The sequence below is a fragment of the Silurus meridionalis genome, chromosome 18 (genome assembly GCF_014805685.1).
Source record: "Silurus meridionalis isolate SWU-2019-XX chromosome 18, ASM1480568v1, whole genome shotgun sequence".
Lineage (NCBI taxonomy): Eukaryota > Metazoa > Chordata > Actinopteri > Siluriformes > Siluridae > Silurus > Silurus meridionalis.
The window spans coordinates 24,601,961-24,613,366 of NC_060901.1; the positions used below are offsets into that span (position 1 = coordinate 24,601,961).

The 11,406-nt window shown below is 38.7% G+C and overlaps 1 long non-coding RNA gene across 1 annotated transcript; it reads right to left on the minus strand.

Annotated features, from left to right (window-relative positions):
• Positions 1–1,002: 1,002 nt before the first annotated feature.
• Positions 1,003–7,186, minus strand: LOC124401818. The gene is made up of 3 exons (XR_006928621.1): positions 7,128–7,186; positions 4,597–4,660; positions 1,003–1,178 (listed from the first exon to the last, which is right to left on the minus strand). It is a non-coding gene; the product is annotated as an uncharacterized LOC124401818 (long non-coding RNA).
• Between the last annotated feature and the right edge of the window lie 4,220 nt (positions 7,187–11,406).

An 11,406-nucleotide genomic window follows, 5' to 3' on the forward strand; every position in this document is an offset into this window, starting at 1 on the left:
AACACATGATGGTGCAGGAGCTTCTGGGAAATGTAGTTTTTTTGCATAAACCTGACACTTTATCTTGACTAGAGCTCCAGGCTGAAGAGCTGCAGCCCCATAGTATAAGGCTGCACCAACATGCCTACCATGCTTCACTGTGGGTACAGTGTTCTTGGAATTCTAAGATGCTCTGTTCTGTGGCAAACATGTCTTATGCCCAAAATCCTTTGTCTCATCAAGACATAACAGATTTCCTATACACTGCAGGCTTCCTGGTAACAATTTATCTTGTCCTTTTATCAGTTTTGGTGGGGCATCATGTTTTTTCTGATTTAATTGTTCATTGATTTCATTGTATATAAATACATAAATAAATAAATTGATATATATTTTTTGAACAAACTATTTTTAAACATGTCTGTAAAAATGCATTCCTAATATTTAAGTCAAATGTGAAAGTGGTGAGGAAAACTCCCTGAGATAAGGGGGTTTATCCCACAGATCCCTCATGTCGGTGTTACTTTCTGGTTCTCCCTTTTAGTTATGCTGCCATAGCGAGTTTTGCCGAAATCCAAACTGCACAGTGACATTAACTTTCATACAACAATAAGGACACATAATATTCCATATCCATCTCTTCCTGACACCCCTCTCTCTCTCTCTCTCTCTCTCTCTCTCTCTCTCTCTCTCTCTCTGTCGAGATAAACATGCACCTGAGGTTCCAGTGACCACTGGTCCTGCCCCTCATTCCTCCTCAGATCTTCCCACTTCGTCCAGGCCTGCCTCTGAAAAGTGTTCTCTTCGATTGGAAGCCACTCTGTTCAGCTGGGGACGGTTTCTTAGCGACACCTTGGGTGGTTCAATGAATATATGAAGTAAGAACGGGAGCTTTAAGGATGGATTTGGACTGTAGTTAATGCCAACAGTCTGCTACACTGACTCAGGACTACAGTTAGCTTCTGATCATCATCACTGCAACCCGCAACATCGTATATCTGCTATAAATGGACATTCGGTGCAACCCAGATGAGGATGGGTTCCCTCTCAATGTTTGGCTCCAATGGCTCCTCCACACACACACATCTAATGGTTTCCAATTGATGTGAACTCCATATAGAAGTAGGGCATCATGATGAATCAGACAGGTCCAAAAAGCAATAGTTGACAGGATCCCTGGTATCTCAGGAGCATGTGTACTGAAAGAAAGAGAAACACAGAGGTATTAGGTATGTTTATTAGCACATTACGGTTAAGAATAATGAACACAGTGCAAGTACAAGAATACATATGACAGCATAAGTAAAAGGAAGAGCCAGAAGATAATATAGACTTGAGGAATCTCTTTGAAATAAAGTGGTCAACCCCTAAAAATAACTCAATATACAGCCATTATTGTCTAAATAACTGGCAACTAAAGTGAGTACACCCTCAGTGAACATGTCAAAACTGTGCCCAAAGGGTCAGTATTTCGTGTGAGCACCATCGGTATCCAGCACTGCTTTAATCCTCCTGAACATGGAATTCACCAGAGCTGCACAGGTTGTTGCTGGGATCCTCTTCCACTCCTCCATATTGACATCATTAAGCAGCTGGATGTTAGACACATGGCTTTTTCACATTCTGCATGAGGATCCCCACAGGTGCTCATTCGGGTTCAGGTCTTGAGACATACTTAGCCACTCCATCACCATCATCTTCAGCTTCCTCAGCAAGGCAGTTGTGATCTTAGTGGTGGGTCTTTATTTTTTTGGAAAACTGCAGTTTCTGAAAGGAAACATCATGTTCTGCTTCAGAATGTCACAACACATGTTGAAATCCATGTTTCTTTCAATTAACCGCTGCTCCTCAGTACCAGCAGCACTCATGCAGCCCCAGACCATGATGCTGCCACCACCATGCTTGTCTTTAGGCAAGACACAATTTTCCTGGTTCTCCTCACCAGGGCGTCACCACACATGCTGGACACTATCTGATCCAAACACGTTTATCTTAGTCTCATCTGACCACAGGACATTGTTCAAGTAATTCATGCTCTTGGACTGGTTGTTTTTCAGCAAACTGTTTGCACGCTTTCTTGTGAGCAGCTTCAGAAGAGGCTCCTGCAAACGGACTTGTTGCAGTGTGCGGCGTACGGTCTGAGCACTGACACGTGGACCTTCAGCTTCTGCAACCTTTTAAAGCAATGCTGCAGCACTCATGCATCTGTTTTTTTGCAGCAGCTTCTGCACCTGAAGCACAGCACGAGAATTAAACTTTTTTGATGGACCCTTGCGAGGTCTGTTCTGAGTGAAACTCATTTAGGAAAACCTCTGTATGACCCTAACCACTGTACTATTCAGTTTCAGGATGTTACTGATCTTCTTACAGCCTCTGCGTCTTTGTGGAGAGCAACCATTCTAATTATCAAATCCTCAGAGAGTCTTTACCATGAGGATCCATGTTGAACATCCAGTGGTCAGTATGAGAGAATTGAACTCAAAGCACCCAATTTTAACTGCTCTAATACAAGATTCACAAATGTGTATGATCCTGTCAAGCAGACAAAAGCATGAACATGATGAATATGACATGTGCCTTTGCATGGTTACACACGTACAGCTGTTATCACTTTGGGTGTACTCACTTTTGTTGCCAGTTATTTAAACAATAATGGCTGTTTGTTGAGTTATTTTCCAGGGACAGTAAATCTGTACTGCTGTAAAACTGCACATTGACTACTGTAAAATATATCCAAGTTTTATTTCTATAGTTTTGTCCCTTGAGAAGATGTTAAAATGGTTGCTGAAATTTGAGGGGTGCACTTACTTTTGTGAGATACTGTAAATTGCGTAAATAATCAGGACACCAAACCGAAGACACCAAGCGGATTTTGGTGTTTGATAAAGTAATGAAAGGACGTGATGAATATATGTTTTTATTAAAAGTGTTTTTAATGAAATTGTCAAACAGACATTAGGCTTCCATGGAGGTGGAGGCCTAATGGTTGGGGTTGTTTTGGAGCAGGAAAGGCTGGAGACTTATTCCAGGTGAAAGGAAAATGTAACCAATATGGCTACCATTTATTACTTCAACAGCATGCAATTCCATCTGTACTGCAGCTCATTGGAACCGACTTCACCATACAACAGTGAACGTACGAGCTCTGTAAGTGTTTTTTAGTGAGATTTAGTCGGCTGGAGTGTTATCTATCATGAAATGGCCTGCCAAATCACCACACCTACATGCTATTGAATTGCTCTAGGATGAACTGGATTGCTGGACTGTCAGAAAAAGGAATCTCCATCTAGTAAAAAACACCTGTCAAGTATTACAAGAGACATGGCTAAGAGTGTATAAAACTGTTATTCATGCTAAGCAATCATTTTTGAATAAAAAGTGTAACATCTGTACATTTAAATATTTGTTTGACCAAATTAAATCTTTATCCCTTTTTATCATGTAATTTTTAACAGGCGCCATACAAAGTAAATGTAAAGAAATTATTTATTGCTACTAAAAATGTGGTATGTTCAACTAGCAACTAACTCCTTGTTTGACTAAACACACACAACAATGCTAGTTACAAAGCTAGTTATTTAACACCAGTGTCTGTGTTTATCAACAGGAAATACATGATAGAATGACTACATTAATAATATTCCATTTGGAGCTCGATGATCCCGCTCCTCTTTAGTGTGGAGGATGCTGTATCCATGTTTTCAAAAGAGAATGTCAAATTTTGATTCGTCATGTTCACATATAGCTTCTTCTTTGCATGATTGAGATTTAACCAGAATTTGTGCATGACACAGCAAACTTTGTTAACAGACAATGATTTCTGAAGGGGTTTCTAAGCCCATGCTGTGATTTCCATTACAGACTCATTCCTGTTTTTAACGTAGTGTTGCCTAAGGACCTGAAGCTCACGCTCATCCAATATAGATTTTTGCCCTTGTCCCTTGAGCACAGAGATTTCTTTAGATTCTCGGAATCTTTTGATGATATTGTGTACTGTAGATCATGGGATATTTAAAGTCTTCACAATTTTATTTTGAGGATCCTTATTCTGAAATTGTTCCACAAATTGTAGAAACAGTTTTTTGCAGGTTGGTGAACACATTGTGTTACTGACCAGTTGCCAATTAGTCTAATTAGTTGTTAATATTTTTACAGGCAGCAGCGATACGTTGGACGTGCAGGTGGGATGAACATTTCTCTTGCCCTGTGTGATGCCCTGCTTTTGCTTGCGATCGACAAAGTAAAGTTGTCTTAGTGCTCCTATTTGGGATCGTCACAAGATCATCTGCTCCATATTAATTTGTCCTCTACACCTGCTTCTTTCAAACCAACTACCTGGATGTCCTTCCTCACCACATCCATAAACCTCCTCCTTGGTCTTCCTCTTTTTCTCCTTCCTGGTGGCTCCATCCTCAGCATTCTCCTACTGATATACCCCATGTCCCTCCTCTGCACATGTCCAAACCATCTCAATCTCGCCTCCCTCACCTTGTCTACAAAACATTTTATTTTTTATATTTATTTCTGTATAAACAATTGATATGTTCTTTATGTTCCATTGTGAATAAAATATGGGTGTAGCAGATTTGCAAATCACTGAAATCTGTTATTACTTACTTTTTAACCAATGTTTTGAAATTGGTTTTGTCTGGTTTCAGTTCATCAGCTGACGTATACATGTCTGAAATAAATAAAGTAAATGTTAGAAAAAGTATGGAATATGGGATGGTAAACAGTATATAGTATTTGTGTTTATACATACTTATTTACTAAAACAAATGTTTGTACAATGGGTAAAAACTGTAGGTTAAAATCTAAAAAGGAAACAAGCAAACGCATAGCCATAAGCCAGGCTAGTTAAGGGGCGGGGCCTTGCTAACAATTTTTTATTAGCTACCATTAATTAGCAAAATGATTAGACTGTGAAACTCTAACAAGTCAAACTTACAGGGAAAGTGATATTTAGGCTCCACCCTGGCCAACCTGAGACGTTTGTCACTCTCACAGGCTTTGGTAGTATACGTGTGTGTGTGTGTGTGTGTGTGTGTGTGTGTGTGTGTGTGTGTGAGAGAGAGATTGAGATTGCTTTACTCTTTATCTCACAGTGTTTAGTTATCTCTCCTCTGCCGCTGCTGTCTCTTATCGGTGAGCGTGACGTCCTCGCAGGCCTGAGTGACCCTGCGTTTGATTTGTTTCGTCACGGCTGATCGTGTCGAGGCTCCTGATGTGAAAAGCTTGTTTAGTGAGACGGAAAAGATGAGAGAGACGCGAGTCTTATTAGTGCTGCTAATTTTACTGGCACATGAACTGTCCTCTTCTACTCGCCTCACATTTTGGAGAAAGTTGAGTCACAGAAAGCTAAAAGTAAATACTACTGAGTAGCTTCATAAAGCAAAATATTAGATATCAAATGGATAAAATGTAGCTGGCTAGATCGAAGCTAGCATGAATTTTCTGTGTAATAAGCTTGTAATGCTACATTTTATTCACAGATTTGTTTATATCATTACCACAACAGCTGCACGCAATAATACGACAAATACGGCACATATGACGAGGTGGTATCAAAAAAGTTATCTTTACAAGACTGTACTTTTATTTATCTATGTTTACACACTGTCACCTTCAAAATAGTCCCCTTCACAGCTAAACAGCACTCCCAGCATTCCAGTCACTTCTGGAATGTGTCCTAGACGTCTTCATTTCATAACGTGTCGAGCACTTCTGTGATTCATTGGATCTCCCTCGCGAAGTCCAGAAGGGAGATCTTATGGATTGTTCTCGTCATCTTCCAGTGATGTTCTTCCTCTCTTGAAGTGCGCGTACTGCTCAAGACACATCGAACGGCTTGCAGCCGTATGTCAAATGTATGTTGTGTCAAAAATCTCTGTGGCAGATTTGCCTTTTCATGCAGATTTTCACATTTGCGATTTTTAACTTTAGCTTCCATAATAAAATCGCTGATTTCGCAGTGGTAATTGCAGTGATTATGTTATTGCCCCAGTTAGTCTCGAAACATTTTGATACCAACTTGTAACATTGCCTCCGTGTAATATAAATGATGTGAAACGGCTGGTTTCATGTGCCGTCATGCCACAGGTTTCTTTCTTCATTGCTGTTAAATAGCGTATTGTTATTAATGCTATTATTAATTATAACTAGCTAGCAATTCACTAATCAGTGATCATTACAAATATATAAATTCCAAGCTAGGATTGCAATTAGATATGTGTTGCCTCTCTATTAAATGAAGTATCATGTAAAATAAGATTTTTTGAGTGTGTGTGTGTGTGTGTGTGTGTGTGTGTGTGTGTGTGTGTGTGTGTGTGTGTGTGTAATCATGTGATCTGTACACACAGTAGCACCAACATTTTTCAGTAAACAAAGTTTTATTTTCCTTATACATACACAACCTTTTATTCATAAGATATATAAATTACTCCAAAAGACCTAATAAGTAGTAGGAAGCGTTTACAGCAGAATTTTTAGTGTAGCCAGTTTTGATTATTTGTATTTAACAGGCAGCAGGATTTTATTGTGGCATGTAACTAGCCTGCTTTAGCTAACTGGGCTGTTTTTAGCTAACTAGCATGCCTGACATTGTTTTTTTGTAAAAACAATTAGATCAACTTTTTGAACTTTTTTGATGTTATTAGAGTCGGAGTTGTGTGTGTTTGTGTGCATGAAATTTGTTTAATACTGTTTTTGTTGTTGTTGTTACGCTGTGCTTGTCACTGACCCAAGAGCTAACAATTGATCCCCCTTTTCTTTTTATCTTTTCTTCTGTTTTTCAAACCTTCCTCCCCACACACACCCGACACACACCCCTGGGGGCAGAGTGTTATGTAAAACACATTTATTTTTAATGGATTTTTTAATGATTTCTTAGCTAGCCTATTAATACAGGCATTAATTATGTGACGATGGTTAAAGAGAGAGAGAGAGAGAGAGAGAGAGAGAGAGAGAGAGAGAGAGATACCGTAATCCTGTCCTAAAGCCATACCGACATTCAGCACAGTCCTCTCTTTCACACACACCCACACACACTCATGTACATTATATATACACACACATATGCTATATAACAAAGACATACATTTATATATATATATACAGACATGTAAATGAATATAAAAAAATCCCCTTACCGTTTCCAGATTTGTGATTTTTATTTTATTCTGTATGTCCTTTCTTACTCCAACACACACACACACACACACACACACACACACACACACACACACACACACAAACACACACACACACACACACACACATAACCTAGCCTTAGGGTTGGTACTTTAAAGCCAGATGAATAGTGGGAGTTGTGGGGATAATCCTGGTGGAGAAGAGAAGCACTCACAGAGCCACCCTGCAGGCACACACACACACACACACACACACACACGCACACGTGCAAACCAACCCCGCGGCTCTGGCCTTGGCTGTCTAATGCAGCCTGGCACGGGTAGTGATACATAGAGGAGCAAAAAGAAAGTCTATCTGTTTGTTCGTGTGTGTGTGTGTGTGTGTGTGTGTGTGTGTGTGTGTGTGTGTGTGTTCATTCTGTTCATGGGAACACAAGGACGTACCAGCAGGCACTAGTGAGACACACACACACACACACACACACACACACACACACACACTGCTTAGGAGGTAATAGATTTACAGCGCTGTGCTCAGAGACAGAAGAAGTAAAGGTGTTAATTACCATTAGCTTTTCAATGCTAATTAAACGTTTCAATTAATTATGTGTGTGTTGCCAAAAATGCCTGCCATTAATTAGTGGTGAAAAGATGAGAAAGAGAGCAAGAGTGAAAGAGAGAGAGAGAGAGAGAGAGAGAGAGAGAGAGAGAGAGAGAGAGGGGTGCGTTTTGTGTAAACGATGGCATGAAATTGGGCAGTGACAGAAAGCCTGAGACATGTGTGTGTGTGTGTGTGTGTGTGTGTGTGTGTGTGTGTGTGTGTGTGTGTGTGCACATGTGAACGACAGCAAAACCAAACGGAAGCCTACTTCAACTCCATATCACAAATGATACCCCCGAGTGACGTAGTTGCGTTTTTAAATTTTGCTTAATGAAATTCATTTTTCCGGAAATTTTTAAGCAGTGGACTTTGGATCTGAAGGGTGTGAGGTCAAATCCCAGCTGCCACTTCTGGGCCCCTGAGCATGGCCCTTAACCCACACCATAGCTGCTCATTTGTATAAATTAATTTATTGTAATTGCTCTGGATAGAGTTGCATGTAAAATTGCGTAAATGTGTAATGAAAATGAATGATGGTACATTTGTGCACAGGCAATCTGAATGTAGACTGATTGAGTCAAAACTCTTTTGAGATGCTTTTGTAACCTTTTCCAGCCTGATGAGCTTCATCAAATCCAACAGAGGGCCTCATAAAGGGCCTCATTTTAAACACGGTTTTGCGGCGCGCACTTTCGGTTTTGTGGGCGCATTTCCGAGTCGGCGGCCATCTTGCCTTTTTTCCCGCGCAAAAAATCTAGAATTTGGCCCGAGGCTAGATTATTTTACCCGCTCTCTAGCCCCTGAGATTATTTTTGCCACCCTGCCTGTTCTGGATCCTCTTCCTGTTCCTTTTCCTGACCCTGTTCCTGACCCCTGTTCTGCTCTGCTTCTAGTTTGGACTTTGGACTATTTTTGGTTTTAGTTTAGTCTCTGCCTGCATTGCCTTGTTGCCTGTGTTAAAACCCTGGATTGTTTTTTTTGGCTTTGTTATTGCCTTTGCCCCATTGCTCTGCTCGCTACTTTTGTAAATTAAAGCCTGTTTTCTCCATACTTCTGTTCGCATCCTCCATTTGGGTCCCCTTCCTCCCAGTCTCCAACCAGTCACATCCATGTCCTCTTACAGAATAATCTGGACTTGCATCATGTCCGGTGGGTTACTGACAATATTATGAAGCTCTGACTTTGATGGAGCTCTGTCCTGTCAATAAAACAGGGAACACTTGATTGCCATTCAGTTGCCTGAAAACACCTGCATTACCTGATTTTCCTGTTAATCTCAGAGGTTCACGTAAATTCTGCCTTTAATAGACGCGTAATATTGGATTGTTTTGTCCTTAATAAAAAAAAAAACGTAAATAAATGATATTTTTGTCTTGAATGTTTAAATCGTGGTCTCTGTTTAGATGTTGCTAGGGTTAGGGTCATGCTATTATCATGGATATCGAATGTAGAGAAAGTCGTTTTGACGTTGAAATATGAAACAGTCTAAAGTGTTCACTTTAAAACACCACTGTAACCATAACCCATCATATGAAATATTTGGGAATTAATGTGTTAATGTGTTAATCACATGATATACCTGCTGTATAATGATCAATTAACTGGTATTTCAGTTCTACTGAGACATTGAGGCATACTGAGTATGTCTCTATTGAGACATACATGAGAAAACAAATTCCTTCCTCCACTTGAACTTATTGGAAGTCGCTTTAGATAAGCAGGTCTGCCAAATGCCATAAATGTATATGTAGCATAGGCTGACATACTAATGGCCAGACGACAGCCATGTGGCCACACAAACACATCAAAAAGAGGAACTGCGAAATCTTCCTACAATATGATTAACCTGATTAAACATCTTTATGGTGTATCTATTTTAGTCACTTTCCAGATGAACTGGGAAACACTCTGTTCGAGTGTTTAGTAAGTATAAACCTTGAACAAAAAAACAAAGAAGATAGAAGGAAAGTGAGCACTTCAATTTAGCGAGCACTGAACACTGAGTAGATACATGCCTGGATTTACACATGCTCAGGTTTAATAAACGATTCAATTCGATTTTATTAATATGGTTCAATTTAATTAATTTTTATTTGTATAGCCCTTTTAACAATGGACATTGTCTCAAAGTAGCTTTACACAGATAATGTGGTAATAAAGAATGAATATGATTTATATAATTGTAAGTTTTGCCCCTAATAAACAAAGCCGCTGGCGACTGCAGTAAGAAAAAACTTCCTGAGGTGGCAATAGCACAATTTTCAATATCACGTCTCTCATGTAAGATTAAGTTTAAATATACATTTGATGGAAAAGAAAACTCTAAAGTATTAATTGTTTATGGAAAAGCTTAGCAACTGTTTTGAAGTGTTTCGGCCGACCTTTCCTCACGCCGTCCAGCTTTTCTTGAAAAGTCAATCAGCTAGTGGGTGTCAGGCCAAATTGCAGTCTGATTGGTTAAAGCAACAGCTTTAAGCAACATGGATTTGAAGCTACCAAAAGAACATTCTATTAATGTCTGATGGTAACACGTGATGTGACGTCTGAAATCTGATTGGATAGAAAACCCAAAATAAAATTACACTCGGTGGCGCTGCTCCAAGCATCAGCACACAAAGAGAAACGCTATAAAATGAAGAGAATAAACTACTGGGAATAATTTGATGCACATTCATGGACAAAAATATGTTAAAATATAAGTCATGATTCTGATTCAGTTTAGGTCAGCAAAGACTGGCCCTGATGGCCCACCATATTTACCAGTATATATATATATATATATATATATATATATATATATTGTGATAAATTGTTGATTTCTGTAAAGCTGCTTTGAGACGTCTGTTGTGAAAAGCGCTATAGAAATAAACTTGACTTGACTTGACTTGAGTACACTGAGGTCATAACACTGATGTATGGGAGGTGGTACCTCAGTGGTTAAGGCTCTGGAATACTGATCGAAAGGTTGTGGGGTTCAAGCCCCAGTATAAACAAGCTGCCACTTTTGGGCCCTTGAGCAAGGCCCTTAACCATTCTGTGCTCCAGGGTGCTGTATCATGGCTGAACTTGTGCTCTGACCCCAGCTTCCTATATCCTATATATATATAAATATATATATATATATATATATATATATATACTGTATATATAAATAAAGTTTAATATATAAAATACATATCCTGCAAATTTGTTTAATTATTGTAATAACAATGTGCTTTCTGCCATTGTTAATTTGTTAAAGAATTGTTTATGAAATCCTGGTATTTGATCACTGGAATGGTGTGTAAATGCTGGGGAAGTGTTTTATTGACCCTCATGACCTAGTAGACGTAAATATATTTAATCTTTTGTCCTATTTTCTTTGTTATTAATTCAGAGAATAAATGGCAGTAAAAAGAAATAAATGCCACAAAAAATGTAATTGATAAATACATCTATAACATTTAATACTGTATTTAATTATAGCCAAATTAAACAAAATAAGTATTTAAAAAATAATCATTAAATTATTCGTATTTAATAATAGACTACAATTGTCTAGTTGCTGCAAAATGTATTTTCAAATCTTCGTCTTCTTTTGGTATTATTATTATTATTATTATTATTATTATTATTATTATTATTATTATTGGTAATATGGTACAGTAGTATGTATCAATGTAAAAATATTTTCATATG